Source organism: Pleurodeles waltl, chromosome 9 (genome assembly GCF_031143425.1).
Source record: "Pleurodeles waltl isolate 20211129_DDA chromosome 9, aPleWal1.hap1.20221129, whole genome shotgun sequence".
Lineage (NCBI taxonomy): Eukaryota > Metazoa > Chordata > Amphibia > Caudata > Salamandridae > Pleurodeles > Pleurodeles waltl.
Window position 1 is genome coordinate 998,409,419 of NC_090448.1, and position 24,923 is coordinate 998,434,341.

The 24,923-nt window shown below is 42.3% G+C and overlaps 1 protein-coding gene across 1 annotated transcript in view; it reads right to left on the reverse strand.

The window, feature by feature from the left end:
- Positions 1–24,923, reverse strand: part of GCHFR (GTP cyclohydrolase I feedback regulator) — a 91,548-nt gene that overhangs the window by 20,150 nt on the left and 46,475 nt on the right. The gene's annotated exons all lie outside the window — the stretch shown is intronic.

Below are 24,923 nucleotides of genomic sequence, written 5' to 3' on the forward strand. Positions count from 1 at the left end.
AAATGCACAGTTGAGGACCTTGACGCCAGTAAACCCTAATCGTATTTAGCAGCTTGATATTTACAGACAACATTCATCACTCCTGTCGCAATCGCCTTCCAGCAACGCTTTTACCAGACTTGCTCATCTCAACGGACATTCACGCGCTCTCTCATCTGCCTCGCGCATCTGCCTGGCGCAGCCACCGAGTCCAATGCGTGTTCGATTCCACACAGAGGAGGGCGAGCCACCACATTAACGTGGAGAGCGAAGCCGAGTCGATGCTCTGGCTTGGCTTTAAGAGAAGATGCATGAGCACGAGCCGAGCTTTGAAAATATGTGCTATGTAAAAATATATTAAAGCTTCTTCAGTGCTCGAAAACGTATTTCTTTAACATGCAAAATATTTTCACGTTTGCACACTGGATTACATATACCATAATTGAATGCCATTTATCAGAAGGATCGTTTATAAATATGGATTTGCCCACGTTCACGTTAACGCACCCCCCCGGCCAATTTAGACACATTCATGGCACCCCCCACTCCTCGAACATATGGCCTACTTTGTTTTTATAGATGTGGAGCAACAGTATAGTCTTGTAAACCATATGCGCTAGATGTCATTCAAAGTGGTCTGAAATGTAACGATGGCAGCAAAGGAGGAAGAAAGAAATAAAGTGACTGCCAAGGGTCACACAAATCAAGCGGAGAACACAGGATTGATCCCAGGTTTACTGGTTTCTCATAGCGCGAGTCAGCTAGTAGAAGAGCATCTCTTGTTCTGCACCATATTACAACAAATGTTAACGCTTCGAGTTTAAATTCTTTAGGCGCTGAATCAATATGCATATTAAATTAGGTTGACACCCAGTCTTCTTAGAAAAAAATGAGAACGTTAAGAGAAGGCAGAATACTCTCTTAACATTAATATCATCGGATTCCCATGCCTTAAAGACAAGCGATTTCAGGGGCGGCTCAACACCGCAGTGAAGGCAATTACCCATATTAGGAAAACAAAAGATCACTCCCAGCCACTGACTGCTACATGACCGTTCAGAATAGAAACCGGTATTAGCAACCGAGATTAGAAACAAGCTGGGTCCATTCGCTGTCCCAGACTCTGGCTTTCTCAATTTATAATAGCTTTTCTCATTTTATTATTATTTTGCTTGTCATCCAAATACATTTTCTCTATCCCTCTCTTGGTTTCTCATTTTCCCTCTCCTTCACTCAGCCCTTTTTCTCCCTCCCTTGTTCCCTTTTCTAGACTCTATGCTTATCTTCGATTTTAAGTTACTCCAAGTCAAATATAAGTATTTGACTTACCTATTTTTCCTTGTGTGTGGTGCTTGTAGTTTTATATTTAGAACCAAATAATCAGAGCTACAAATACCATAATGCAATGTAAAAGCAGGACTCGATGAGCTCCTCACAGTTGATTCTGAAAATCTGATGTCTTTTTCTCTAGTTTTCCTTTCCGTCTTGTTTCTCTCATTCTTGATCCTCCTGTTTTCTCTTTTCCATTTTTTACTATTTTTTTTCATTTGTGCTGTATTCTTTTGGTTAATGTTGGGGGCATCGCTTTAAAGAATGTGGGAGGCTTTGGAATGGGGAATAGGTAGGGAAAGGAGAATGGAATGTGAGGGGAGAACGGTAGAGTCATTGAACGTTGGAAGCTGAAGAGAATAGACATATCCTGTCTCTTCTAATAAATATTGAAACTGTACCTCGTATCTGCGTGCTGTATCCTACAATTTTGTCGACGAGGGTCTGGAGAACCCTTTTGCTGTGTGTGGTTCCTGTTCCTGTGTGCAGTTTCATTACTTTTGCTGCCGGAGTCTCAGAGTGTCCAACCGCCGATTGGAGAAACACTTAGGATGGAAACATACGTCGATTGAGAGACGTGGCTAACGTCTCTGAAGATAGCGCCGGGCAAGTATATTTAACTGCCTTTGTGTGTTTTTTTTTTCCGTAAAGCTTTATGGAGGGCAGACACATTTCGGTTATGGTTGCTTAGCAACCACAGACGCTCCTCAGCAACCACAGACGCTCCTCAGCGCGAGCACGTTTTGTAAAACGCTAGCTGCGTCTTACTTCCTTGTTTAATTGCGATGGCCTTTAGGAGGTCTGTTACGGTTGCCTAGCAAACGCAGACGCTGACCATCGCGAACTTGATTTAGAAAACGCACGCTACATTTTTATTTTACAAACTTCTTCCTTTAAAAGAACTGTAAAGCAGCATGTTATTACAAAACGTCTGTGAAGTTGTTTTCCCCGGATACTTACTGGACTTCCATTCTCTGCCTGTCCCTTCGATGAGAAAGATTAAGTCTCTTATTCCTTGCAGTTGTATTTTTTTTTATTATTTCCTTTTCATAACATCCTGCTAGAGTAAGTTTTTTTTAAATATAATAAAACTAAAAACCAAGTAAACAAAATGCAATTTGAACCTCCTGTGAAATTTTTACAACTAAAAGAGGACCCACCTATTCCTTGGTCTAGGTGGAAGGAAGAATTTTTAACTTACTTAAAGGCAATTGATGAAGATGGAATGTCTCAGGAAAGGAAGAAGAACATTTTATTACATTGTTTAGGCTCCGAAGGGCAGCTCATTTTTAGGACACTACCGCAAGTAACGATTCAAGATGAAGAAATTGATGTTTTCAAAGATACTTTATGTAAACTAGAAAATAGATTTAAACCAACCACGAGCATTGCATTGAACAGATTTACATTTTATACTGGAACTCAACAAGAAGGTGAAGCATTTGATGAATTTTTGACAAGTCTACGCAGTCTGTCAAATGCACTGTAATTTTGGACCCATTACCGACAAGATGATCAGGGATCAGATCATCGTGCATGTGAGGAGCAAAAGGATTCAGGAACAATTATGGGTGATGGGGGATCCAAAGTTACAGGATGTAATAAATACGGCGAAAGCACTAGAACAATCAGAAAAGTGGATGAGGACGGTACAAAACACTGAGAAAAGTAATACATCAGACTGGGATGTGGTTGGAGCTGTTGGGAACAATACTGTCTATAATAAGTTCACGTCGAAGAGTACTACAGGAAATAAGAGGGATGACAGAAATAAGAAAATAGATAGAATGTCATGTTACAGGTGTGGGAGTTTAAGTCATATTGCAAATTCTTCACTATGCCCTGCAATTGGTAAAGAATGCAACAAATGAGGAAAGTTAGGACACTTTGCCAGAGTATGTAGGGATATTAAAGGGGCTGGTGGCAGTGAAAAAAGGAAAATCTCATATGTGCAGGATGAGAGGGAAAAAGGGGTAGTGTTGTCTGTTAAAAATGATATTATCGACAAAAGTGGTAGGGAGGTGAAACAGCCTAAGTGTACAGTAGTGATCGAAGGTCAAGAAGTGGAACTCATGGCGGATTCTGGTTCTCCTTGGACAATCATCACATGTGATTATTTTGCAGAGAAGTTTAGGTTGGTTTGGAGTATATCTGATTTGGCTTGCTCAGATATTTTGACTGAGGGGTTTGATGGTACAGCAATCAATATTCTGGGGTATGTGAAAACGGGTGTGTGTTTTAAAGAACGTACTGCGGAAATCAAGATGTATATTGCTGAGAAAGGTGTTAACGTTCTGGGGTGGAGAGACCAAGCAGAATTGAGAATAATTCTGAACCCCAGCGCCAGTGAACCAGTGATGTTGGTGGGAGTTGGGGAAAAGTCTAGTTGGATTACATCCACATTTCCACAAGTGTTTTCTGAAACCTTGGGTAAGTTGAGAAATTACAGCCAAAAGATTAGACTGAAAGAGAATGCTAAACCGGTTGTGTAAAAATTAAGGAATGTTCCTATTGGTGTGCGTGAGGAGTTGAAAGGTATCTTGGAAGAAATGGTTAAAGAGGGTGTTACTGAAGAAGTGGAATCATCTGAGTGGGTTTCACCCATTGTTTTAGCTCGCAAACCGGATAACTCATTGAGACTGTGTGTGGATTTGAGGGCATTGAATGCTAGTATTATAGTTAACTGCCATCCTCTACCAAATATAAACGAAGTTGTCAGCATGCTCGAGGGAGCGAAAATCTTCTCTACGTTAGATTTGAGGTCGGCCTATCACCAAATTGAACTCACTGAAGACTCCTGTCATCTCACTGCGTTTATCACTCCACAAGGACTATACCAATTTAAACGTATGCCCTTTGGATTGGCGTCGGCGGCATCAGTATTTCAGAGAGCAATGTTTATAATGTTCAAGGATATGGACAAACATGTTAAGTGTTTCCAAGGTGATGTTTTGGTATATTTTAAAGACGAAGAGGAACACAGAGACCATCTGGTTAAGGTGTGCAATGTGTTCAATAGGAATGGGCTAACCTTGAAGTTCAAGAAATGTCACTTTTTTGCTGAGTCAGTTGATTACCTGGGGCATACCATTTCTGGAAATGGGGTTGTGCCCAAAAGTTCTCTGGTTAAAGCTATTATTGATGCGCCAATGCCTGACAATCGGGAAAAACTCTTGTCCTTTGCTGGGTTATGTGAATATTATAGCAAGTTCATTGAAAATTTTGCAACTAAGATGGAACCTTTAAGAGAGTTAACCCGGAAAAAATGTGGAGTTTGTGTGGTCTGAAAGGCAGGAGCGTGCATTTGAGGCTATCAAAAGAGAAATTGCTTGTGCACCTACTCTCAGGCCATTTAATATCAGAGCTCAGTGTATTGTGACAGTGGATGCCAGTATGTATGGTGTTGGGGGTTTTCTGTCACAAAGATATGGAAAAGATTAATGGAATGTTACGTTTGACTCTCGCACTTTGAATGATGCAGAAAGGAGATATGCAGTTATCGAGAAGGAGTTGGTCGCATGTGTTTGGGCTATTGAACACTTTCGCAACTACATATGGGGCTCACGTTTTGTGCTTCGTACTGATCATAAACCCCTAGTAGGCATTTTATCTCTGGGTGGTGGTTGGAATGCAATTGCCCGCATTGCAAGGTTGGTCTTGAGACTGCAGGAGTATTCCTTCGATGTTGAATATGTACCAGGGAAAAGCAATTCTGTGGCTAATTGCATATCGCGACTTCCTCAGGAAGCCTCTGATAAGTCAGAGGAAGGCGCATCTGGAGATTTGGACATTGTTTCTGTGGTGTCTGAATTCATTGCCAACTAGTTTAAAGCTATTGAAGAGAAATAATGGTTTGAAGAGGATCAAGAGGATTTAGTGTTACAGCAAGTCAGAGGTTATGTGAGATCGGGTTGGCCAAAGAAAGAAAGAATTTTAGAAGAGGTGGCCCCTTTCTTTAAGATAAGAGAGGAGTTGGAAATTGAGAACAATCTGATGTTTAAGAAAGGGAAGTGTATCCCACCTAGGGGCATGCAATCGGTGATTTTGAGCTTGGCTCATGCTGGTCATCCGGGTATGTCGTCCATGAAACGATTAATACGTACCTCCTTTTAGTGGCCAGGCATGGATAAGATGGCGGAGAGGACGGTTAGGGAGTGTAGTGTATGTGTAAATGCTGAAGACTGTGCCTGCGCCTTTGCATCCTGTTCCGTGGCCCGATTCTCCATGGCAAAAGTTGGGGTTTAATACTTCAGGTCCATTCCCATTTCTACCTCATGAAGCTAGGTTTGCCTTGGTGTTAGTGGATTATCATTCCAAGTGGTCAGAAGTAAAGTTGGTACCACAGGTGACATCGACTGTTGTTATTTAATTTCTTAAAGAGGCATTTGCTAAGGAGGGGTATCCTGAGATTCTAGTATCAGATAATGGAGTTCAGCTGGTGTCGAAAGAGATGCAGAGTTTCCTCAAGTACTGCAACATCAAACATGCAACCACTTTGTTGTATGAACCACAAGAGAATGGTCAAGTTGAGAGATTTAATCGTGTTCTAAAGGAATGTATTGGTTGGGCACGGAGTTTTGGAGGGTCTTGGAAGGAGAAAGTGAGGGAGAAGTTATGGTATTACCGTATCACCTCCCATAGCACCACAGGTTTGGTCCGTTTAGATTAAGAGGTAGAGATCCTGTGTCCAAGCTTTGTCCCTGGTGGTTCAAAAGGATATGTGGTAAAGGTTCTGATGAGCTTGATCTTGAGAAAATCAAAGATTATGTGATGGTAAAACAAGGGAAAAAGTAAGGAGTCTTATGATAGAAAGTGGAAGGTGAAAGAGCTGACATTAATTGTAGGTGATTGGGTTAGGGTAAGGAAACCAGGACTAATAAGAAAAGGTATGCCTACGTTTGGAAAAGCCATGAGGGTCGTAAAAGTGTTCAATAAAAAGGTGATTACACAGGATGGTAGAGTTGGAATGTTAATAGACTGGCAAAGTGTTCTCCTGAACATGGTGGTGAATTGAATATTACGGTTTCGGGATCTTTAATGAATGAGAGATCTGTAGAACCCATTTGTGAGGATGTGAGGGAAAGTGGTGCAAGAGGTACGGTTGTTGAGGCTGGAAACTCTGAGTACAATAGAGACTGGGAGAGTAAAGAGAGCAACAAAGTGAGAGTGTGGAAGATGATTCCATAGCATCAAGAGTGAAGTTCGAAGGGCGTACTAGACAGAGGTCTTCACGGTTGGCCGATTATGTGTGAATATGTATATTTTAGTTCACCATGTTCTTGGTCTATATGGTTAGGATAATTAGTATTTTTTTATTTTTAGGTTGTTAATTCTTATGTTTTATTTTGTTAAGGGGAAATGTGTTGTATTCTTATGGTTAATGTTGGGGGCATTGCTTTAAAGAATGTGGGAGGCTTTGGAATGGGGAATACGTAGGGAAAGGAGAATGGAATGTGAGGGGAGAACGGTAGAGTCATTGAACGTTGGAAGCTGAAGAGAATAGACGTATCCTGTCTCTTCTAATAAATATTGAAACTGTACCTCGTTTCTGCGTGCTGTATCCTACAATTAGCCATCTATTTTTCAACTATCCCAAACCTTTTGGCTTCTTATCTCCCTTCTACAGTCCTTTCTAACTATGTTCAAACACTGTCTACAATCAAGCCTTGGACTTCAGGGACAGTCGTGTGCAATTGTAAACTTGACTTATAAAACACGTGCAGAACAGCTTTGCTTACAAATGTTTCAGCAATTTATCTTTTCAGGTCCGTGAGACTGGGACTCCTCGTTTCCTTATAAGAGGGAAGAGTGACTATGTCTCTGACTCTAGTAAACAGCTTGAGGACTCAACACCACCTGCTAAATACCTCCGTTCTTTTAGTCCAAAGATACTCATAGTATGGCCGGCCGGAGCTGCTTGTGGCCCTCCTGACCTATGCATGCAGTCCACAGATGAACAGAACTGAGCTGCTATTCACTTGACTCAGCACTAACATTCAGAATGCTGTCAAATGGGCAAGCACATATTTACACATGAACGCAAATGAAAAGAAGCAAAGGTATCCGGGGCCACGTATCATTATGAACACCAGAAAAAAATTGAAATATATGGCAGAGCCTCTTCAACTTTACAAAAAGTGCATTTCACTAACATGCAGAAGCGTTTCACTGCAATACATCAGATTATATCACTGGAGTAAAAGGCATTTATTAACACCATATGTGCGGGTACAACTGCACATCCTCCCCCTGTGCGTCTGTCAGCTACAGGCTGACAGGGGAGGGCAGAAAAGAATCCTCCTGTGCTTGCACCTGAGGATTCCTGTTTTTTTATTTTTTTGGTAGACTTGGGACCGCTTCTGCTTTAGCCACCGCCCCTCTTCTGCTCATCGGTGATGACAGTGCACCACAGCTAGGAATCCCACTAGGCCACCAGGGAATGTTATGGGGGGTTGGCCCTTGTGGCAATGGGCCGGCCACCACCTGGGGGGAAATTATATATATATATATATATATATATATATATATATATATATATATATATATATATATATTATTTTTAAATAAAAGTTATTTTTTTCTGGGATGGGGTCGGAGGGGACATAATTGCACCTCCCAAGGGGAAAATTAACATGCATAATTAAAAAAAAAAAAAAAAAACATAATGAAATTGTCAGGGGGATCGGTTCTCTTGCACATGGGCAGGGCTGACCCCCTGCAGGCCCTGTATTTTTTGGGGGAAATGTGTGGTTCCCCTGATCGGCTTGGCTTAATGCAAAGGTGTGCTTTTCTTGAGTAATACATTTACCTCTATGGGACCGTCTAAGGAACCAGGTGGCTGGTTTCACACTGAAGGGGAAAGGTAGCTTGCTATACCTATACACCACAAAGCAAACAGTTTAAGTCTCATATTCTCGAGGGGTACTCTATTGTTAGTAATAGTTTAGTGTAGGGAGGACGTATCCCTTTGCCCTTGTGTAAAGGGTCCCCTGACTCTCCAGGTTAGGAAAGTTTTCGAAACCCTCCAGAGCCATGTTCAATTACTTGGCAAGTATACAGGATTAGTAAGGACTGATGAGGATAGAGACATGGACAATTAAGAAAAGCTTAGACTAGTTGTGCTTTCACAGGGATGCTGCATAGGTGGAAGGCAGGTAGTAAAGGTAGTACAGATACATATGTCATCACTTCATCTTCACCTACGGATTCAAACCCACTGGTGCCGCACTTGCTCCCAATAATTAATTACTCCCTCACTCAACTAAGCAACTGACTTCAAACCACACAGAATGCAGCAGGCAGCTTCCTCCCTCAACATCCGAACACACACACACCTGGCACCTGAAACAGTTTCACTGACTCTCAATCAAAAGCTCTTTTCAAACTCCTGAAACAAACATTCAAAGTCTTACACAGCACTGGTCCAGCATACTTCAGTACAACCTCAGATTTCTGAAACCTTCCAGACACCTTTGCCCAGCAAAGGCAGTACCAGAAGAAGAACAGACTTCTCCATATTGGCTCTAAATGGGCAGAATGACCTGCCTCTTCACATATGCGTAGTTTCTTAAATTAGTGTATTCTGCATGAAGCTGAACACTTGGCTCATCAACTAGGTTACTCCAAGGATCAGCACTGACTGCTCTTGCATCAATGAGAGGATACTCTTTCGGGTGATAGTGCATTTTACAAGAAAGTATACCATTACAGAGAACTCTGCACCTAACGGTACACGTATGGGTAAGATGTTTGTCCAGCTTGCCATGTTGATCCTCCATCAGAACTTAGTATATGTTTAGTTTACTATATGACATGTGCATTACAGACACAACACTGCACATAACACTGGACGTTTCATAGGCTACCCTGTGTGTCAAAAATTACAGTTCTTTGAAATTTATGATGTTCTCTTTTGGAAACTTAGGCAGAATTTTCCAGCATGTTTCCCGTGGTTTCAAAGGTAGATATGCTCATTCTGTTTGAGTCATGAGGCCTCAAAGGCATACATGGATACCCCCAACTTGCATCCACAAACTTGAAGGAGTTGGATTTACCACAGTGAGTGCGCCAAAGACGCATGGAAAACATGACTTCCTGAGTCTCATGTAGCTGTCATGGGAGCCATTAGTAAAAATCCAGGATGGGTGACTTGTGGGGCTCTCACCATGTTCTGTTTCTCAGTATCCTTTTCGAACCTCAACATTTGGCAACAAACCTACTTTATCCTCACATTGCAGTGACAGAAAGTTCTGGAATCTGAGAGAAGCCACAGATTTCCTTCCACCCAGTGTTCCCATAAGTCTCCTGATAAAAATGGTACCTCACTTGTTTGGGTAGGGCTAGTGCCTGTGACAGGAAATGCCCAAAACACAATGTGGACACATCACATTTTCCTGAAGAAAACTGACCTGCTTTTTTGCAAAGTGCCTAGCTGTGGATTTTGGCCTCTAGCTCATCTGGCAGCTAGAAAAACTTACCAAACTTGTGCATTTTTTAAAACTAGACACCTAGGGGAACCTAGGATGGGGTAACTTGTGGTGGCCTCACCAGATTCTGTTACCCAGAATCCTTTGCGAACCACAACATTTGGCAAAAAAACACCTTTTCCTCACATTTTGGTGCTGCAAAGTTCTGGAATTTGAGGGGATCCACAAACTTCCTTTTAACCAGCGTTCCTCCAGGTCTCCTGATAAAAATGGTACCTCACTTGTGTGGGTAGGCCTAGTGCCCGTGACAGTAAATGCCCCAAAACACTATGTGGACACATCAAAATTATCAAATACAAAACTACCAGTTTTTTTGTGTGTGGGGGGGGGGGGGGGGGGAGTTTGGTCCTGGTTCTGCAGCCATCTAGGGAATCCTACCAAACCCAAACATTTCTGAAAGCTAGACACCTGAGGGAGTCCAGGGAGATGTGACTTGCATGGATCCCCCACTGTTTTCTTACCCAGAATCCTCAGCAAACCTCAAATTTAGCTTAAAAAAATTATTACATTTTTCCCACATTTCTGTGTGGGATCACCGCACCAGGACAAATTTCCTACCACCCAAGTTCCCCTTAGTCTCCCGGTAAAAATGATACCTCATTTGTGTAGGTGTGCCAAGTGCCTGGGACAGGGAAGAGCCACAATCATGTCAAAAATGAGGGGGAACCTTAAGGACAGTTTGGAAAAAACATGTTTTTAGGCTAACAAGTGGGGCAGAATTTTTATCGGTATAGATGGAATAATGCTGAGTGGTAGGAATTTTGTGGATTCCTGCAGATTCCAGAAGGTTCCATCAAGGAAATGTGGGGAAAAAATGTGTGATTTCAGGCAAAGTTGGAGGTTTGCAGGGCACTGTGGGTAAGAAAATGGTGCGGTGCATGTGAAGCAAATCATCCTGGACTCACACAGATGTTTAGTTTTCAGATGTGTCTAGGTCTCATAGATTTTTCTAGATGGGAGCCTCCCAAAGTCCAAAAAGTGCAGCCCTTAACATTCCAAGTGGGACGATTTTGAGAGACAAGCTCTCATTGCCCAAATGTAAAACCAAAACCCAAAATAATCAAATGTCCTCTTGCTTGCCGTGGGATAAGATGTTTTAGTGTGCAGGGGGAGAGCTGAAAGACTGTTACCCCCTTCAGTTGGGGTGGGGGCATAACCATGCCCATACTGGTTGGTAGCCACTACCCCACTATTTTTTTTTTTATAATTCCCTGGCATCTAGTAGGCTTTTTGCCCCCCCACCCCTAGGGAGTGGATAGGGGGTAACTGCTCCATCTGCCCACCGGTGGGCAGAACAACTTTGTCCCCATTTATTTGGGGGTAGGGGTATGGCCATACCCCCACCCTATTTAAAAAATAAAAAATAAAAATAAAATCTTCCTTGGTTTCTGCCCCCAGATGGGCCTTACAAAAATAGGCCGATCTGCCCCAAGAGGGGCAGAAATAGCCAACAGTAATGTGCCCACATAGGGAGCGACCCTTGCCCAAGAGGCTGCCCCCCCACCCCCCCCAAACAAAACACACACACAGACCAATCCCTGGTGCCTAAGTGGTTGGTGAATCCCCCCCACCCCCCCAAGGGCAGATGGGCCTAATTAAAATAGGGGCCCCCCAGGGGAGAGACCCTTGCCTAAGGGGTTGCTTCCTTTGCGTGAAACTGACAAACAAATAAAAAAATCTTTAGTGTCTAGGGGTTTCTGCTCCCCCTGGTGGCAGATTGGCCTAATTAAAATAGGCTGATCTCCTCCAAGGTGGGTAGAAATGGCCTAAACATAATTTGCCCTCAGGGGAGCGACTCTTGCCTAAGGAGTCGCTCCCCACATGTCAAAAACAAAGAATATATATATCCCTGGCATCAAGTGGCTTCTGCCCCCCCCCCCCTCCCCACCTCTCCCCCCCCCCCCCCACCTCTCCCCCCCCCCCAACACTCTCCGGGGGCAGATTGCACTAATTAAAATAGGCTGATCTGCCGCTGGGAGGGGGAGGGCAGAAAAGGGCCTAATCGTAAATTGGGGCTGTGTGTGGGTGAGAGGCCCACGAGGGGAGTGCTAGCACTCCCCCCCCCCCCCCCCCCTGGGCCGGGTGCAAGATGAGCTGGTCTTGTCCCTAGCACACAGCAACAGTGGCTGATGGAGAGACCAGCTCGTCCAGGGTACCCAGGGGGTTGAGACTAACGGCATAGGGAAATTGTGGGACCTAAGAATCGGTTTCATTCCAATTCAATATTCAGGTCACTTCCTTTGTACAAGTGACTCGCCAAAGATAGGAATGGTAAGTAGAGAAGGCTTACTTCCGGATGCAGTGGAGGGATAGCAAGTCTGATACAGCATATCACAGTATTGTTAAATCTATAGCTTCTAGGGATTCTGACCTTAATTTAGAGTCAGTATTGAATGGAACCCTCAACATAACTCCACAACTGAAGTACCATGTACTTGGCATCATTGCGACCCTCGGTCACACCACAGATGATACTTTTTAGCCCATTGGAAAGTGTTTGCAAGTACTCATGGTTTAATCTTATGGAGTATTTCTTTTTTCATGCCAATGTAATTACACATCAATCCATTTTATGTCACATGCTACATATGTTTTCCCCCAAAACAACAAGTGCAGGTTTAGATTTCTAGATTTTGTTTCACAAAGCTGCACTACACAGAGGCCAGTCTTACGAGAGCCCTCTATTAAAACACAAAAGCGCTCACCTGCGGAGATGTCTTTACCTTCTTGCTTGTAGACTGGCATAGTTACAATCAAGGGTAGGGGGCAGCTGAAATTCCTTTGCCAAAAGTACTCAGCAGGTATTGCAGTAAGGCAGCAGGTGCTGTGAACTCCTGATGAAGCTTATCCTCTGGTGCTCCAATCGGAGGCAAACAACTTTTAAAAGGTTTACAGACAACTATTGGGACAGGGAGTGTTTACATCTTTCTTTTCAAAGCTCACATAGGTAGTAAGTGCTGCACAAAAGTTGTCAAATACGGAGTGAAATTGTAGGTTGTGCACATGCCTGAAAAGCAATAGCCTAAATTGAGAGGGCTGGCGAAGCATGTGAAAGCCTGGCTCGTTTTGAGCTTGAGGGTCTGATAGGACCTCGAGATGACCCACAGCCAGGCATCTGGATTGAGCCTTAGGTGGCTCATTCACCCCTAGTTCCACAATGTTGAGAAGGTCTGCCTTTGCCTCTACAGGCCATGATTTGGTCATTCCAGCAGCAGCTGGGGAAATGGGAGACTTTTACAAGAAGCAAAACAAGACAGAGGTAAAGACCATTATAGACAGCCTCATCCATCACACATCAGTGGGCTCTTGCCCTCGTGTGCTTCTCCCCCCACATCCATGTTGATCTCTGCTTCATGTCCTGCTCGCATTATCTCTCATGTGCCTCTCCCACTGCCAAACTGCTAAGTGCTACATGTTGTTCTCCAATGTGTGGTTCTGTCCCACCACCCCGGTGTTGCTCTCTCGCTTGTTGACTGCTTTCCCATACCGTTGCTACGTCCACCACACGCTTCTTATTTTTATTTTGAGCTAAAAAAAAAAAAACGTAACTGTGCTGTTTACTGATCCAAGTGCTGGGTCGCCATTTTGGATAGGTAATTAAAAAAAGAAAGGAACAAAGGAAAATTGTGCCTGCGTCATTCTATTGGTGTGTTGTGCGTCTGTGGTGATGCCTGCACGCATCTACAAAATGACAGGACCGGCAATAAGGGTCATGTCATCGCACCCTTTCCCTTTTTGTTTGACAATACTGTGTAGCGTAGAAAACAAGCAATTTGCTTTTTTGTCGATCCCACACAGCACAGCTAAAACTAACTGACAAAGCCAGTAGGACCAAAAGGCAAAACGTACTGTTTTTTTGCAATGCTGGTTTTTCCTCGTTATAACACGGGGTAAAAGAGATTCCTCAAAAGAATAGGAGCCCCACACATAGACAAATATCTCTGTCTTTCTAGCCATGCCGCATCCTTGATTTCAGAATACTGTTAGCTAAATCTGTTGGTGTACTCTCTACACATCGACAAAGGAGATGATACATATTCGGTAGGGCTTTTGAAGTGTTAAATGAACGATCTGTCCTTTGAATCTTTACCTATGACCACGAAGATAATAAAAGAAATGGGCTCTAATGCAGGAAGTCATAAAGACAAGGGTGATAGACTGTTCTGGTCCTTGGCTGTGAAAGGCATCAATATCCAATAAAAGCACTGGTTTGTACATAGTGCACGATTGATTGTCATGCAGTATAATCTCAATGCGATTAGCATATAACGCATTTATACGGTTAAGAAAAAGCTAAATGTAGATATTTATTTCGAGAAATAACTTCTACCATGGGTGCTAGGTCAAGCAAACATATTGTGAAACTGATCAATTTAGCAAAATCACAAAGACTCCCATGCTAAAACTGTGTAACATCTGCAATCATGACATTCTGTACTGCATTTCTTGCCACGGTGCTACTCTTGCTCTATCAATCTATTTTCACAGGGAGGAACTATACCTGGAAAAAGAGCATTCAGCCCCGGAGAAAGTTAGAGACTTGAAAAAAGATGTCTGAGAGCATGGTAGCAAATAGGTTTTAGAATGGGGCGTGTACTACTGATAACATGGTGGCCCTTTGCATTCTGGCCAACTTCACTCTGCTAGTAAAGGCGAGAAGACAATTTACCGCTAAACTGATTGCATTAAATAATTTTAGAAATTCGACTAGAAGATGTTATGGAAAAAACTGCCAAAAAACAGACTGATTCAGCAGTTCTCGGTCTAATGCAGGCTTGTCGCACAGATATGTGGGTCAGAACTCATTCTAGTTACATAGGCACCTTGTCTAAAAAGATACTCCTGCCAAGAATGGTTTGAAGAAGAGGTACTCTTGGTGTGATCGATTTCTAACTTATAAATATTTGACATGGTTGGTCATCTTCAGGTAGGCAAATGCTTTCCTCCTAATTTAGAAGTAGCCAATGCTGACAATCTCCTGTTGATGGACCAAACTACAGCTGAGTTTCCGCGATTTAATCTAGTTACTAGTTTACAATAATGCAAACCAGAAATGGCTGAGAAAAAATTACACTGTTTGGAAAAAGGCCACGCCACAACGCATGGCGTATCAATGGGATTAAATTAGCAGCCATCAAACTGTATGTGTATTTAAGGATTAGATTCAGCTATACCGTGACGCATACGAAGGTGCTGCCATTTAAGACCTCTTAAATGAATACTGGATTGCTCGTTCAGTGGAGGCGCACAAGAATCATTTTGAAGCAGGTCTACAAGTAAAATAGTTTCTTCTATTTTTTACTGTGCACCAGCTTTAAATGACACGTGTTACTGCCCGGATTTACTTGAACATAAATGTCTTTGGAGACATCCAAGTCTATGGCTTTGGTCAATGCTAACCAGGCAAGTCCTTTCTAACTTGGCAGAGATAAAGGGCTAGATGTATCAAATATTTTTGCGAGGGCCGTTTGAGAGTGCAAAAATGCATTTTGGTATGTAACAGGTCCACTTTGAGATTTGGTAACTTGTTACCGAATCCCAAATTGGATTTGCGACTACATACCGATTCGGTATTTAGAAGGGGCGTGTCAAGGGCGTCCCTTCCTAATACCAAATTGCAGAGGTATGTATGATTGTTTTGTGACTGTGAACGCGGTCGCAAAACAATTGCAGTTACCACCATTTTCAAATTGGTGGTAACCCATTTGCAAAGAGGAAGGGGTCCCCAAGGGACCCCTTCCCCTTTGTGAATGCATGCGAAAACGTTTTTTTAAGAGCATGCAGTGGTCCCATGGACCACTGCCAACTCTTAAAAAATGAAAAGAAAACTTTTCATTTTTAAACGCATACCGTTTCCCTTTAAGGAAAACGGGCTGCATAAAAAAATAAAAAAAAAAAAAAGGATTGCAAATTGCGACCTACCTCATGAATATTGATGAGGTAGGTCCATTTGCGAGCCCTTGCAAATCGCAGTATGAAACTCCTGGAGTTTTATACATTTCAATAGAGATTACTTAATTGTGATTCATTAAAAATCGCAATTAGGTAATCGCTATTGTGAAGAATGATACATCTGGCCCTAAATTATTTGTAACTGCTTTATAAATTATAGGAAACCTCTAAGGAAGTGTAGTTTATTAAAACTACTGCACAGTACCTGTCAGCCTAGTCTTATTCCAAAAACGTATTTGTAACAAGATCTTGAAGTAGTTTATAGGAAGACATGACCAAACTCCACAAACTTAAGTTGTGAGGAAGGAATGAAGCACATTTTTCAACATTAACTTCAAATCAATATCTAAACTGTGTATTTAGATATCTTTGTATGAGCTTTCCAAGATTTAGATTCAATGTACTCAATATCTTAGATGTAACTGGTGCTTTGACGCACATTTTGATGCGCAAGCCACGTATGCATTCTGGCTATAAAAAAGGTCTTGTTTCTGGAGCTATGTTGTGGTCTGGCAATTTGGGCACACACAGTTGAAAGAGTTATTCAGCGAGTACAATATAACCAATGTAAACATGGAGTTCAATTCTGCCTATTTGGGCACACTAACAAGAACTGTCCCAAAATCGTAATTTTTGTGTGCGAGTTCAATAAGAAAACAAAATAATTAAACGTGTTAACCGAATTGTGGAGACTAACAATATTATAGATTATGTAAAGACCTAGCCTAGGTGGATTTGTTAGTTTTAGAAAATATGACCTATTTCCAATTTTCTAATGTCTGTAAAGTGGCACAAGGGTGATTTACTGCTCAAGTGACCTTCATTAACAACTAATAATTATTGATGGGATTTAATCAACTTTTGTGCTGAGGATAGTATTTATGCGGTTTTATTAAATTATTAATCTTCATAGTTAGTGTTTACAGTTTACAGACATTTACTGCTTGCATATAAACTCTGATTATGGCAAGTCTTGATGTTATACATTGTTCTTAAAGTTTTCTCTTGTTCCACAGAAAACAGACTGCCAAGTGCTTATATTGAGACAGAGGTATCGGCTGATTTAATAAGGAAAAATGACATATAATTGCACTACAAAAATTGTATATCTTTGTTCAATTAAGTACTCAATGTGTTCGGATAAACAAAAAACAACAAAAGTCAAGTGTAACCTTGTAATGTATCAATTTCAGAGCTAGGTTTCTTCTGGCTAGTTTTGGTACGCATCTGCTAAATTTAGGTGGTAGTTCTTTTTGTTAGTTTTCATTAGTCCTTACACTTTAGTTTCAAAATTGTGTGTGCTCTGTCCTATAATTTGTATGTCTTTCCGACATTTCTAAGGATCTCTGCTGCCTAGAACAATCTGGATATCAAATACAGTGTAAAACAGTACAGTGACTAGTGCATATGTTCGAGATCATTTGTTGCGATACAAATACATGGTTTTAAGGGTGTCTTCTGCAGCAGTCTGTTACAAGTCATTGGGCTCCCAAATGTGGATTCTCCCACAGGACATGTTCTGTGTGACCTCCTGGTGCTTGATAACAGCGCAACCAGAGATATATTTAGCTCAGCATTTTTGCTATTATGGCTAGTCTACACTGAATGGTGACTGGATCTTAAGTCTATAGTTCTCCATACTGATGACAACCCTTTTGCGAAGTTTGACACAGAGGTTGAAACTGCAACATATTTTTTTCACAAACTATTACTTTAAACTTATATATAGTGCACATGCGACTGTTTTCACAACATTAGTTGACTGGGGGTTTTAAGTTATTTTACATATATTGCTTTTACCCACCAATTCAGAAGTCACAGTGCCATTTTTACACTGATATTCAATTGGTCACGACTTTTTATGTGACAAATATTAATTTAAATAAAGATTCTTAAGGCAATTGTGTGTTATATATATATATATACACATACATACATACATATATACATACATACATCTTCCACACTCCCTCTTCAGTGGAGGACATGAAAACAGGACTTACACATCATGTCATTCCTTTAAAGGGAGACAATCCCCCCGGTGCTTGCATCACAGGGTTATTAGATTTTGTGCATTCACTTTTGGCTGGGAGGGAAGAGCTTTCTTTGTAGCCAAACATTTTTTTTCAGTTTCGGAAATGTAGACTGTACCATGCACAATTATGTACAAAAAACTAAATCTGAAAGCAGCTGGAGCTTAAAGGCTATTTTTAGTGTGATCAGTGCTAAGGGGCATAGCAAAGCCTCCACCCCAACCACTCCCCCCCAAGCACTGCTCACAATGGGTGAGGTACCGCTGGAAAGGAAAGAATGCCCCCTTACAAATGGTACTCTTTCCTAGTAGAGCCCTGCTTTGGGAGCATGAATCCAACCACTAGCCCTCAGGGATGGGATCAAGGGGTGCGAAGGCCCCTCAAAGGCCAATTGCTACACCACACCATGGATATTTTCAGTTTTCCTGCCTTCCTAAGGAGAAGGAGTGTGGAGCAGGGATACCCCATCTGCCAGTCGCAAGAGCCAGAAAGCCCTCTGGTCTCCCGGGATAGTCTATTATTATTATTTTTTTAAATGGAGTGTGGGCTGGCACGTCTTGACATCAACTCACATGCCCCCACCCCTCCTGGCAGTGCAGTCTTTCTATCACCATATGGGGGGGGGGGGGGGGGGGGGGGGGTTGGCAGTTTATGCCAGATTTGACATCCTCAAAGGGGCAGAAAGCACACTAGACACCACGGATTGAATTTGTAATAATAAAAATAGAATGGGGTAGCTCTTTGACTATGTTCCACATCCTCCATCCATAGATCCCAAACAGTATTTCTATCCTCCCCCCAGGAGACAGAAAGTGTACAGGACACTAGAGATTCAATTGTTATTTAAAACGTTTGGATGATTGAGCCTCGATGTACCGTTCCCAGGGACTTGCACCTACTCCTTGCACCCCCACTGCACTTTGGTACTATAGAAAGGGATACAGATGCTTGTTCAGTCACGTCTAGAGTATGCAACTGTGCCAGCAAGATCACAGGGTGTGAGGGGCCTGGTCCTATGCAAATGGGGAAACACTTTATCTTTGCCACAAAATAAACCCAAAGAAATCCCAATTTCCAATCACTTGCAATGGGTGATGACAGCATTATTTGGGAGATGGGTTGGCTGGCACCCAGGAACCCTACCAACTCAGAATTTTTTTGGGAGAACTGAAGGCCCATGTTAAAGTATGTGTCTAAAAAAGAAAACTTCCCCATAGTTATTTGACAAAAATCTTGAGCATTTCCATCCAATGGCAAATATGTTACCAACATCCGTTTCCACATGTCTCCTTAGAAAACAGTACCCCACATATTTGGTTGAGCCTCAAGTATGTGATAGTAAAGGACCAAAATTGTAACGAAGTGAAGACCACACTGGCACTACACTGAGTTCACATGATCCAAGTTTTGACTGGTTCTTTTTCGGTAAGATGGCTCACCCACACAGGTAGGGAGCCACTTATCGGGAGAAGTATGAAAATGTAGAATAGTAGAACATTTATTATCTATTGAACTTACCCCATTTTTGGCTTCCATTTGCAAGTTAGTTTGTAAAAACATTTTGCAAAACACCCTTTGAATAACATGAAATTATGGGTAACTTTGAATTTAGAGTTGAAGCATAACCATTATCCCTAAACTTAGACTCTTGAGCACATTTAAATAATGCATAGTTTTTTTTCATACGCAATTTTCATATATTATACTTTACTTTATGAACTGATGTATGATTGGTAAACAATGGAAAATCATTATAACCTGCTGCTCAATTGATGGTTCTGGGTATTGCATAGTTTCGGACACCTAACAAAAACTGTATATATATATCCCTGCAGCCAGAATATTCTGACAGATGTCAACTGTATTTTACTTTTGTAAATTGGACATCGGGTCAAAAATGACAGGTAAAAACATTGTTACCGCTTTCTATTTTTCCCCACTTACTTTCTTTAGTTTTTTATTTCAACAGTTAGTTTATTTGAGAAAACTATGAATAAGCTACACAGGTGACCTCTTTCTGAATTCTGCTGTCTGCTTACAGAAATGTAAAGCTATCTGGGTTTCCCCAAGGGTTTCACACCGTTTACCCAGCAACCTGCAAGTACGTAGAAACAGCAAAGATAGGAAATATTGACTACCACTTGCAAAAACTGTGGTGAAGAAAAATGTTTATAAAAAGTTGTTAACATTCTGCTTGTTCTGGAAAGATGGCAAAATGATTATATTAGCACAGCAACCTTTTGAGGGTGCCATTTTCAGGAAAAACACTTTCTTGTACGGTACCATTTGGCATTGAAAAAAACAACAAAACATTACAACGTTGTTATATTGTCACTATTTTCGTGGTTCTCTCCTGCGAAATCGACAAATCTTGGATACCTGTAGAATCCCCAACATGTGGGGGAAAGGACGCAGCTTTGACCTGGCTATCTTTCGTGAAAAACAAATTATGTAGGCTTAAACACATACTGACCCAAATATAATTAAAAAAAAAGAACTGAAGTACATAAAGGATTAAAGAGAACATTCTTCTTGAGAGATTTCCACAGCACAAATTTAGCGGAAAAATCCAGGAAAAGGAGGACTTTGTTTCTTATTTTGTATTCAAAACGCAGTTCCCATATGGTTTAAGAGGGTTTCCCAATCTATCTAACATTTTATCTGGAATATCAAAACTGTCTTTAAGCATATTGCCATAGGCAGCTTTTGTGCTACCCAGTTGTCAAGTCGTGCTACCTCTCTTGTTTTTTGAAGGGCTCCTTGTTGTGTTACCAGTGGCGTAGCGTGGGTTGTCAGCACCCGGGGCAAGGCAAGTAATTTGCGCCCCCTAACCCGGGGCAAGGCAAGTAATTTGGGCCCCCTAACCCGTGGATTTAGTCTCTTCCAAGATGTTGCACCCGGTGCGGCCGGCCCCCCTGCACCCCCCACGCTACGCCACTGTGTGTTACTGGGTTGACGAGCTCTTTGGGATGCATCTGCACTCTGGGAGTGCTACAGAAACCCGAGAAGACAGTGAGCAGCATTTACAGCATCCCCAAACTTAAATGTTACTCTCTGCTGAATAACAAATATCCGGACCACATGTGTAGAGATACACTACAGTGGCGGCGCCAAAAAGGGCGAGTTTTGCAAAGACTTTCAACTGAAGTGCACTCCATTTAACACAATGCATATGGGTGACCATGCTGGCATGCAAGACATGGTGCTCCATTCCTTGTGTTTTGAATGGGAGAAGATTTACTTACAAGTACAACTATATGTGAATGGATTCCTTTACAAAAGCAAGTCCAGGGCCAGACGGGTCATTTATCTGATTATTCTTACTGCCAAATTCCTTCCCGGAAAAGGGAAGGGGCACGTTTTTTAAAATTACCACCTGGGAGCTCCATTGCTCTATCCAGCTCCCAAGAACGCATAAGCAAAGATAGGAAGGAAAGAGACAGAATGGAAAGGAGAGAATGATTAGAAAGAGGAAAGAACAAATAAAAGTGAGGATGGATGATAAAAGAGAGAAGGGGGAAGAGAGAGAGGCTGGAAGGAGAGGAAACAAAAAAAGATGATGAGAAAATGTTTGTTGGTGTATGGGTCAGGTTTGGGAAATTTTGCCAAGGCTGTTTTTGGTTCACAGCTCGGCCCTATGCAAATTTACATTTTGAGTCTCGCAAACATGGATTTACATTCCTGAAGAAAGCCACTACTCAGCAAAACTGCAAATGAATGTGTAAATCAGGCCTCTAGTGGGTTATAGTTCTTAAGAGGATGAGAGTCACTGGCGCCTACAGAATAGTTTTGATTTCTGACAGCTTACTTGCTTGGCAGTTCTGCACTAACTTGAGATCACAGGACAATAAAGAGTGATCCAACTCTACCACAGGGGCTTAGCTACGCAATACTGTGTTACACAAGAATACTGGAAAAGTCATACAGAAGATACCCTGATACCTGCTGTGGCACAGCTTTTGTTGATTAGGTGAAATAGGAATGTAAAACCCTATTTAAGCCTTCAGTGAAAGTTAGATTTTCAGCAAGACAAATATACTAACTTCTCATGGCACTAACATAGCACCTTAAACAACATCTGATATTCCTGTGCTACTTGAAATGTGCATTCACCGAAGCATCACTTTGTTACACATACATAGATAATCTCTTTAAAGAACACAACATCACATGCATTAACAGTACAAAACTCAGCTATCCCCCACATCATTCGTTCACTTTATGCTGGTCTTTGACCAAATATAGTGCTCCACTGCCGTCAGTCTACGTTCATGTTATAGAAATACCACATACATACATCTGAAATATATATACTTTCAGCGTAGGTTATTGGTATTTGTACCTCACATTTGCATGCACAGTGCAAACTTTCTTGGCATGGCTTAAATACTCAACATTGGAGTTTTATTTCGAAGACCTTGATGTGGTAAACTCTTAGTTTGTCAAGCTCCACAAATATCAAAAGTTAAGAAGAACATACTTAATCTAAATATTGGACTGAAAATTTAAAACTCTATTGGCTTAACTTTTATTTTCAAATTTGTGACTAACATGTACAAAAGAAAAATAGCCACTGCACATAAAATAGGCACGATCAGTGAATATTCATGCGCAGTAAAGCACCAAATTTAGGTTACATTTAAAAATCCCCAAGATATGCCAAATATAAATATATACATATGTATTTATTTATATATTTACTGGAAAAAACAAAAACTACAGGGATGTTATAGTTAGGTTCAGATTTTACACACACAAAAAAACATAAAAATTCAGCAGTTATAGTTATACTTATCTCAATAAACTATAACTTGTGCCTTAAGGAAAGAATAACTCGCACCCGCGCCATGCACAGTTTTCCCATCAATTTTATTGCAATTGTTGCATTGATATTATGAATGTTATAGAAGATTTCATGACTGATGTGGGATAATTAGCAGTGCATGGTGAGGGTGTAAGTTATACTTACCTTTGGGCACAAGTTATAGTTTCTTGAGATAAGTATAACTATAACTATAACTGCTTAATTTCTATGGTTTTATATGTGTAAAATCTTAACCTATCTAAAATGTACATTAACCTTTGTTTTTTCTCAGTGAATTACATTAATCCAACCCCAGCCCTGCACGGCCTTTGGCTATGTGCGGCGGGGTGTTGCCTGCAGGGCCTGGCCTGTGGGAAGGCCCTGCGGCTAACCCTCAGCATGCACCCAACCCCACACCTGTGCATGGCCAACCCACTGCAGGCGCCTAACCCTGCCTTTGGCTGTACTTGGTTGGGAGGGGGGTGGGGGGGTTGGGCATTAGAGGGCCCATTTCGGTCCCAGAACCCCATTCCCCTCCATATTTTTGCAGCTGAGGACGGGGACCACATCTCCCGGGGCCTGTACATATTTTATAAGGAGAGTGGGGCACACAGCCCCCTTTCCTGGTTCTATTTCTGGCCCTGGAGACCCCTTCTCTCAGGGCTCTGCCATATTAAGAAGAGGGAGGGGGTATGCAGTTCTCCTCCCCATGCCAATATTGGTCCTGGGGACCTCATCTTCGGAGGTCTTTACAATTATTAATTGGGGAAGATGCCCAAGCATTCCCCACTCCTGGGCCAATTTTAGCCCCGGGGCCCAGACAGTTAAAGGTGTAGAGCGGGAGAGAAAACAGGTGAAAAGTAGGCTCCAGGTGGGCGGGAGAATTTCTAATGCTCCATTTCACTGGGGGTGGATTTACTGTTTGCTCTTGCTTGGTGGGAGCTTTTAAATAGCTCCTGCCAAGCAAGAGCGAACAGCTATGTCCCAAGGGTGAGCCCCTAGGGACACAGGGAGCCGGCCTTGGGGGGGTGGTGGTCCCAGGCTCATTAATGGCTCCAGGAGGAGGGGCAATCAACACCCCTCATTTTAAAGGGCAATGCATGCCCCGGGGAGGTGGTGGTCCCTGGTCCCAAAAACATCCCAGGGAGGGGAGCCACACATCCCTGTTAAAGTAGTGGGGTGGCCCCTGGGAGGTGGTGGCCCCACAGCGCCAAAAACAGCCCATTTTGGTTATTGGCTTGGTCCCAGAGGATGGGGTCCCCAGGGCTGAAATCATCCAGGGAGGGCAGGGCGCACACACTCCATCCCCTAATCATATACATTTATACACCCCCAGGACCTGGCTCACCTGAGGGGGGAGGGTATGCAAATTTAAAGACAAGTGCAGGATACTGCGCTTGGTTTTGAATTTTTGTGTGGATTCAAGGATCCTCTGCAAATTAACAGCAAAAATTACCAAAAAAAAAGTTTTTTTGCCTTGGCGGGGTCCCTGTGGGGGTTGAGGTATTCCTACTCTGTCCCCTTCTGTTTTTTCTTAATTTGTTTTAAACTCGGCTGAGCCAGAGTCCAAAGATGGATTCCAACACTTCCTGGTTGAAGTGTTCGAAGCCAATCAGATCTCACCATGAGATCTCTCAGATCCATGGACCCCCTTGCCCCAAGATATCCATGCACCAGCTCCCTACCTCCTACCATACATGGTCCGATGCGCTGCCACTGCTCCCTCCCTCTTGCCCTTCATGGACTATTATGTTGCAACTTTCTCTCCTGTCTGTCTAGTATGGTCACCTAGTTGTCCTTGCTTCTTTACCCTCTCCTCTCTGTTGTCCATGTGCATGGTCCGTTGTGTTGCACTGCTGTCCCGTTTGTCCTGTGTGGTGTATTGTGCAGCTGTTACCCCTGATGCTTGCCCTGTAATGTCAGTTTGGTACCCCTGCCCATCTCCCTACTGCCCTCTATTATCTGACTCCATCTCCCTCCCTAAATCCTCCTGCCCTCCGTGATCCAATGTCCCATACTTGCCTATGAACCTGTTAAGAGGGAGATTTTGAAAATAAAAACTTGGGGAATTTTCCCCATTGACTTACATTGAAAAAGAGGATATTTTAGTCAGGAGGCAGATAAAATAAATGCCTTTTGGGCTTACAAACATTGGGAGTCCCCTACTGAATTGGGTCTGTTGCCATGTATAGTTGTACTGCCACTGCCTCTTCCCTCTGCCCTCAATGGTCTGTTATATTGCAACAGCCTCTCTTGCCTGTCCTGCATTGTTGGTTTGTTGCCCCTTTCCCCTTTTTCCCTGCCCTTTATGGTCAAATGTGCTGCCATAGCCCCTCCTGC